This window comes from Lygodium microphyllum, chromosome 29 (assembly GCF_053477565.2).
Source record: "Lygodium microphyllum isolate KBCC chromosome 29, Lygodium_microphyllum_v1.1.10, whole genome shotgun sequence".
Classification (NCBI taxonomy): Eukaryota; Viridiplantae; Streptophyta; class Polypodiopsida; order Schizaeales; family Lygodiaceae; genus Lygodium; species Lygodium microphyllum.
The window spans coordinates 123,583,617-123,592,873 of NC_141163.1; positions in this window are offsets into that span (position 1 = coordinate 123,583,617).

Sequence of the window (9,257 nt, forward strand, 5' to 3'; positions counted from 1 at the left end):
CTGGAGTTATGAAGTGGTAGGGAACCCCTTTTAAATGGTGGTACACCACATATAAGTGGTAAAGGCACTTGCACTATGGGCATAAATCTTTGTAAGTGGTAGTAGGGCACTTGAGATGATGATCTTTTTTTTATAAGTGGTAAAGACCACTTGAAAGTTATATGCATCACTTGTAATATGAAGGAGATCACTTAGAAATGGTATTTCACCACTTAGAAGTGGTAGTACTTCAATTATAAGTTCTACAGAAACACTTGGGAGTTGTAGTGCACCATTTCTCAGTGATAGGGGACCAATTGCAAGTGGTAGCATACCACTTACAAGTGATAGAGAACCAGTTGTAAGTGAAAGGGGACCAATTGCAAGTGGTGTATACCACTTGTAAATTTTAGAGAAGCATTTGTAAGTGGTAGGGAATCACTTTTAGATTGTCTTTTAGAACATATTTACAAGGGGTATACTACTAAGTAGTGGTGTTGGACCTTTAGTAAGTGGTACCAAACCTCTTGAAATTTTTTTGCAATACTCTTATGTGGTATTGGACCACTTGTAGGGGATGGAGGCTCATCACTTATGAATGATAGTGCCCCACATTTAAGCGGTAGTGTTCTAGTTGTGCAAGTTGTAGAGGGGACAACTTACAAGGGGTAATGCACCATGTTATAGCACACCTTTTCCAATAGAAGACACATGGCTTATAAATGGTAGCACACTGTGGCAAAGCATTTATAAGTGATTATGGTTTACAAAACCCATGATTGGTAGCATAGCAATTGTAAGTGGTAGATCATCACTTGTCTTTGGTGATCCATTTCTTGTTAGTGGTAGCACAACATTGTTGGTGTTTACAACCACTTGTGAGTTGTAGCACACCACTTGTACCTAGCTCCAACAAAATGAAAATTTGGTTCATAGATAGAAGAGTATTCTATAAAACAAAATGCTAATTTAGAGATAGAAAAGATTTGTAGTGCACAACTTGTAACTAGTTCCAATAAAATAAAAACCAATTCAAAGAAAAAAAAATCATGTAAGTACAAGGATAAAGTGCTTTAGAAATCTATAGAAATACTAAAGCAAAATAACATCTTAAATTATTGCAAACCATTATACTAAATTATCAAATGTAAGTAACAAACCATCAACTTCACTTGCCTCTACTAAGTGATGTTTAGTTGTATATAATTTCTTTTCTAGATTCCCACAAGCTTGGTAGCTTCTGCTATCCTCATGTCAGAGCTTCACCCATACTTTCACCATTCATCAACATCATTGCTTTAAAAAGAAAGATATACTAAAGGAAAAACTACATTCGAAATTGTTGGAAGCTAGTATAGTTAAAGTTTCAAAACTTCTTAACATTATAGTATGACTAGTAAGTGGTGCAAAACACCTAAATTACATTGTAGTACCAATAAACATTAATATTTACAAAACAAATCACTACCTGAGACTCCTCCAAAAGGTGGATTGGATGTTACATATGTGAACATCTAGTGATTTGTTTGGTACAAACATCCTTTTTGTTGGGATACATCCTTGTCTCATCCATCCAAAACTAAAGGACTTAAGTATTTGACAGTTTGAGAGATGTGGATTCTCTGTCTATCTTGTCTATGTATGACATGCAAATGCAGGGTGCAAACCATCAGCTTCACTTGCCATTGCCAAGTGATATTTAGCTGTATATAGGTTTCTTTTGTAGATTCCCATAAGCTTGGAAGCTTGAGATATGCTGATGTCAATGCTCCCCCGCCCCCCCCACTTTCTTCATTCATCCAATATCAACATCATTGATTTCTTCACAAAAAACACACTTGAAGATCTTGGAATCTTCACATGATTCAACATGTTGTAGACATTTCTCAATTTAATTTCTTCCAACTCTTTTAACTTACTTTGCATAGCATAGAAGCAAGGGTGATGAAGAACTTCATCAAAGAATCCACATATCATAGCATATTTTAGGCTATCCAGAGGTCATAGTACATTCTAGGCTATCTAGAGGACATAGCATAATTCATTCACTATCTCATGATAGTAAGTGGTTGTAAACTAGAGTAGGAAAATGATCCTTGGGATTTTTGAGGGGCTGCTCTTTGTATATTGCAAGGAGTGTAGGGCTATTTCCCATCTACACAACCACACCAAAGTATGCAGGTAAGGTAGTATGTGTCATGCTCCACATCAATGGATCAAAAGTGGGAGAGATTATATAGTTCTCCCACTCACATCATAGAGGGTTTTGTACCTACAATCATCAACCAATAGTGTGTGACTACCATCATATTGAGAGAGTTGAAAAAGAAGCACTGGATTATCTCTAATATCCTTCAAAGCATATCAAGTGTCGCCTCCAAAAATTTACATTTTCCATAATTCCACTCTAAGAAAATATCTAGAAACTAATAAGGTCTATCATTGAAAACTCGTAGCCAACATGTCTTCATGATGAAGTCAATGCTTTGCACAGAGCAAGAGCTCCAATTCATCACATCAACAATTTGTCTTAAATCCCACAGAAATTGTTGTGCACCCCACCTGTGAATAAGTCCACATCCGCTTTGTCAATCTTGCAAATCCAATGTCTTTGAGACTGGAGGTTTAGGGTGTGTAATTGCTCTTGTTTGTTCATCTTTCCTTGAAATATCTATTTTGATTTAGCAACTCATTTAGATCAAGAATGATAAGTTTCTTGACCCTACAAAAGTTTGAACCACATGCTTCCATCTTGACCACTTTAGTGAAATCTCCTCGATCACGAGATGGGCAACACCTGGATCTTCCTTCACTTCATCTAGTTTTATTTGGGCATCTCTTCCACTATAATCGATAGGTACTTCTATCTCATCTTCCAATTCTTCGATCTTTACTATCTAGTCCAATTCTACAATGTATAAATTATGTGTATACAAAGCCTTGAGAAACATTGAAACTTACACCATAAACTTAACCACTATATTGAATTATTCAATGAAGTAAACTACATTAGAGATGCAAATATATTGTAAAAGCCTCTTGGACTTTAACCTTCAATATACCTATTATGGCAATTATTTCATGCACTTCAAGAGTGTCCACCTAGGCCTACCTCCTCCTTTGTTTTCAAAAACTAGAGGTTTTAAAAAAACTAAAGTTAACATATGTACCTTGACCAGAAAAACAACACTATCATAATAATAAATGAATGTAAGTTAATAATGAACAATGAACAAAGTAGAACATTATTGTTCCATTATTGCAAATCAAAAAAGAAGTTATAAAATAAAGCCACTGGCTACTATAAAAGGTTGTGGAGCAAGAAAATTTAAGAGCTTGAAAGGGGGTTACATGCTATAGTGGCCTCTTTTGAGACTTCAGTTTGGGGGATTTATTATTAGGATCTTTGAAGTTAGTGCTTTTCTAAAGAGGTGAATGGTCTCACTAGTGGAGCTCTTGAGAGAACACCAAGGAAAGGAGGAACGTTCTATGAGAATATATATATATTGTAATAGCAGAATCACACAAGGAAAATAGAAACAAGACTTCATGCAACATCATAGAATATCTCTCTCATGGTAATAGATTCAAAAAGCCACATCGTATTCTTCATTTCAACAACAAAAAAGGAAGAAGAACTCATCCACAAGGTTATATAAATTGAAAATGATTACACAATATTCAAAGCATATCTTTAACAATGTATCTATAGTCTTCTTCTCTCCTAATCTTCCAATCTCTCAAATATACAAAAGATTGATCAAAGAAAAAAGCTATCTCTTTCTCACAATCAGTCTCTTATATGCTCTCATATAAAGATACGATGGAATAATCATCCACAATCCTATGTTGATCATGGACCACCCTCCAAAGAATATATTTGATATGAAGAGGTACCAAGACCACTACAATGTCCCTTCACAATAAACTATTGAAACCTTAGCTCCAAGTCTTCAATTCGAGTCTTCAACTAATTCTTTCTTCACTTGAACTAACAAAAAAGAGAGCTTGAGATTCTATTCCTCTCCTTCCAAGGAAGGAAAATATCGTCAAGCTATAAACCCATCATACAAATCTAAGAAAGGGAGCATCTAACCATAGAATACTTGCAAATGAACCAAGAAAATATCTATGGAACCATAATCAGATATCATTGGCACATGACCAAGAAAAAACCATAGTCATGAATCAAGAAGCACATGGGGATGTGATATGGAAGATGAACAAGAAACTCACCTCTTGCAATGGTGGGGTTAGATAATCACTGCCTGCATAGATGGGACATGAACACACCCATGCCATAGTGGAAGGAACCTTGAAAGGTCATTGAAACTTGAAAATGATCAAAGTGATAAGAGACCCCTACATTTGGCATACTTTTCCATTTTATAGGAAAACCCTAAAGGCTAACCCTAATTTTAAAGACTAAGGATAACTATCCCAACATTACAAGCCATGCTGGCCTCAAAAAGCTTTGTCCTCAAATCTTGAAACTTTAGAAAGAAAATACGATACAACTTTTTAAGATGGTTGAATGTACCCAAGTGATAGCATGAAATCCTCCTGGATCAAATGGTAATATGCTAAAGAAGTCATCTTCATAGGTATACTCCATAGAAACATACATCATAACAACTTCCCCCAGGTTAAAAGAAAATATGTCCCCATCATTTGCAAGATCAATATCATAAACATCCAAGTCAAATGAGAATCCATGATCAACTACATGAAGTGTAACATGATATTCTTCCCTAGGTACAAGAATACATTCATCAAGGATGGGCTGATGTGCATCCTCATTAAGCTTTTCATTAGCCGTTTCATCTTGCTCCTCTTCATCTATCTCTTCTTCATCTTGAAACTCTATAACAAGTATTAGTTTAGAATTTCTTTTCTTGCATTTGTCTTTGTGATCAAAGGACATTGGTTCAACACATCTATAGCATAAGTCTTAAGCATGCAATCCTCTTATATTGTCACTAGTTAGGAGTTCTCTTCAGATTGTGCTACCCATTATCATGCTCATATTGCTCATAATAGAGTATGTTAGTCAATACATGGGCAAGGTTCTAAGTCTTTTGTTTGGGACATTTTCCTCTTACCTTTGATTAATACTCATGGATAGCATTACTAGTTCTTCTTTAGTACATTTTGCCACTTAGGTTTTAAGGATGACTAGGAGTTTCCTTATGTCTCACTTGTTTGATTTTGAGTTTTGGTTTTGGTTTTATCTTTGAGTTTAGTTTGGATTATTCCTACCTCGTCCTTATTGCCCCTTCTAAGAAGAGACAAGAGCCTCGCATCTATAGAGGAAGCACTACAAATTTAATCAAACAATCAAGCTAATGTAGCAGGTGATACTCAAATTCATAGAGCATGGGCATGGTGGGCTATGAGATCACTTGTTGCATAAATGGAAGTATTTTTGAGGCATTTTTCTAAAAATAATGTGACCTGGTCATCAAGGGACTTAGGAGTCCCTATAGTGGAGAATTCAGTGAATGAGAGGTCACCAATAATTAGCCAACTTGACCTTAAAGTCACCCCAATTAGTGATATTGAAATTTTAAAGCTCATGGTTGAGATTTATACAATGGGCCTATTTATTCTCGTCTATGTTAGGCCCTTGTTAGGCCGATTTATTCTCTCACACATATCATCTATTCTAGGTCGCTCTATTCTTTCCCACATTTTGTCTATCTTGGGTCTCTTTATTTTGGAGTATGCTTTTTGAACTAAACATCTTTCTTTACAGCATAGCTTCTGCGTACGACTTGTTGTGATGTACTTTCATCGTCATTTCGTATATGGTGTGCAGATTCTATGATCTCATATTGTACATATTCTCTCAGCTAGATATGTCAAATTCTATCATCATCAATGGATTTCCTTCTAGACAACGTTCCATCCCTCACTTTCGAGGACAATGATTCCTTGGATGGCAAGTAAAGATGCTGCTAATCCTTGAAGGCGATGACTTACATGATATTGTTATTGGTAATTATGAATGTCCACCTCAATCAATTGATCAATCTCATGATAATACCCTTGTAACTGAAGGATCTATCTTTGAAGAATGGCAAACTGTTTATGATGAGTGGGTAAGACGCAACAAAGCAACTCGTCGATATGTTCTTTCTACTCTGATAAAAGTTGAGATGTAGAGAGAGAATATATGTAGAGACATGAGAGGGAGAGAAGAGACACACCATGTACACTCCCAAAGACTATTTCATATTGATCACAATCTACATATATATAGGTGAGACCTAGTCTAGATAGGGTGAGCTATATATAGTTAGCTCCAACAAGAGGGACCCATAGATACTTGTGGAGTAGGCATGGGGACCTCTCAAACTCTGAGAAATCTCCAAAAAATATCAAAAAAACCAAAATCATTTTAGCACTCAATATATCCTCACATTTAGCAAGAGAGCATCCTAGTGACCTTGGAAAGAGAGAGAATTTTAAATGCTCTTTAAGCTAGTCATCCTTCCATCTTGAGTCTTGACTTCATCAATGCACTAAAGCAAACACCACCAAAGACAAAACCCCAACTATATCATCAAAAGAACCTAGGTCTAACAATGAAATGAAAGAAAAATAGAGGTGTCCATCAACCATTAAATCATTAAAATATAGCAACACAAACTTGTAAAGAATATACTATGGCACACATGCATTTGCATGCATTTATAATACAACATATAGATTGTTTGTCAACTTTAACCACCAAAACCAGTTAGATCAACTATTGAGAATCTATAAAAACGTATTCATGTTCTATTCTACATGCAAGGTTCACAATCATATTGGACACTTGAGAGGTTTATCATTGACCATTCATCATGGAGTGCATAGGTCTATTATTAGTGACAATTTTGTTCTCTAGTATAATGGAGTTTCTTCAATTTCATTAGACTTATAGTAGTCATGTGACTCTTGTACTTTATTCACATAGTTACTAATATAGTTTCCCTTGTGTGTGTGTGTGTGTGTGTGTGTGTGTGTGTGTGTGTGTGTGTGTGTGTGTGTGTGTGTGTGTGTGTGTGTGTGTGTGTGTGTGTGTGTGTGTGTGTGTGTGTGTGTGTGTGTGTGTGTGTGTGTGTGTGTGTGTGTGTGTGTGTGTGTGTGTGTGTGTGTGTGTGTGTGTGTGTGTGTGTGTGTGTGTGTGTGTGTGTGTGTGTGTGTGTGTGTGTGTGTGTGTGTGTGTGTGTGTGTGTGTGTGTGTGTGTGTGTGTGTGTGTGTGTGTGTGTGTGTGTGTGTGTGTGTGTGTGTGTGTGTGTGTGTGTGTGTGTGTGAGAGGGAGAGGAGGTAAGGAGGGAAATTTGCACGATTGGAGAATTAAGGATAAGTTGATTTTGGAGCATGCCTTAATCATTCAAATATATCCTTTTCTTACCAAAGCTCAATCATGGTTGGTTGGTAAGTGTAATTCTTTATGGGATATCAAAAAATGAAAAACCCGTTGGACAATGATGGTGATATGGGTCAATAACGCCCCTTCATATGCAAGATGTTTGTTAGGTGAAGGTAGTGGATGGTCTTCCTATTATTGCTACCCTTTCTACTTACAACATTTCCAATGACTTATGCTTTTTCACCACTACAATTTAGTAGACCTACCCACATAGATTTTTGTTTTGTCTCATGGCAAGGTTTATATGGTCTTTCTATCTTAGGTTAAGAGTGTCATTGTTGGGTGAAGAGCATGAATCAATGAGATTAGGTTTTTGGAAAACCCAAGCTAGCAAGTTCTATGCAACCACATGTACAACTTTTCATTCACTTCCTATGCTTTAGGGGGTAGCTAGCATAATTGAATCTTCAAAAAATAATTAAATTTGCTATGTTGCATGTAGGGTGCATAGTCATCTTGGGCATTCGTGAGGCCTACTTCATTGGCAGTTTCTTATGGATTATGTGATCTCATACAAGGGAGGATTTGGCTCTCTAATATTATGTAGTTTCTCATATTTCTTTTTTAGACTTATAGCAGACATATGATTTTTGCACCACACACACACACACACACACACACCCCACACATAGAATAATGTCTACTAGAGACCAAAATAACTAATTAGAACGAAGGTGACCTATGAGACCAGCATGATGCCTATAAATGGTCCATTGAATGCCTCATCATGGAAAACAAAAAGAAATAAAATAGACCAAATAAGATGCTCTTCTACCATTTTGAAAGATCCAACACAACATCATTATGTAGGGATCTTTGCTCAAGGGTCCTAGTTTTTCACAGCTCTATAATACTATCTATAGTCACCCTATTTAGCTTGTTACTAGCAGGAGGCTCTACTAATGGTCTCTTTTATGCTAGTTGCACTATGGTCCTATTGAAGTCCGTGAATGGCTATCATCTAATGTCTTATGCACCCATACCTTACTATTGCTCATGGATGGACCAACGAGTCTTGATGTTTGCGAAACTCCAAGAGGTAGGGTCTTGGGTGTCTTTGTTTGGAATATCATTAGATATGCATAGATATATGTACGTTTCTATGTGCACACACATATGCGCATAATTTGCTTCTATAATTATCATATTAAAATATTTTTATTAATGTTACAATAATAGTCCTGTTCAATGTGAAATACAAGAAAAGTTACAAATACTAAAAAGGGAGGAAGTACTAGTGTTGGTCCAAATATCCTAATGTTTATAACAATCACATAGGGACTACTATAAAGATCTCTTGAAACAAGTAAATCTCACAATGCCAACGTCACCAAAGAAATGCAATTATAGGATCTAAGCTAAAACCTATGTGTATGCTCCCAAAGGAGTAAGAACAATGCCAAATAGATAGAAGTATTTCTAAAGATGGGGAAAGGGAGATACACCCTTGATTAACCCAAAATGGTAGTGCCCCCATGGTGTAGGAAGGCTCTACAAGTGTAGGTGAGCTTAGCAGGACTTTAAGTTCATAACTCTCATGTAATGAGCTAATAAAAGTGAGCTACTTTTATATATGCTCACTGTGTAGTAATATGCTTTGCTAAACATTTCTTAATGGTGACCTTCATGAGGATGTCTATGTATTACAACCTCTAAGGTTTGTAGTCAAAGGTAAAGAGCACTTGGTTTGCAAGTTAAACAAGGATTTGTATGGCTTGAAACAGCAAGCTCCTTGTGCATGGTATTCGAAGATAGATGCTTATCTAAACAACATAGAGTTCAAGAACGGTCCAATTGCTTCCACTCTATACATTAAGAATGAAGGGTAGGACTTGCTGCTCATCATTCTTTATGTGG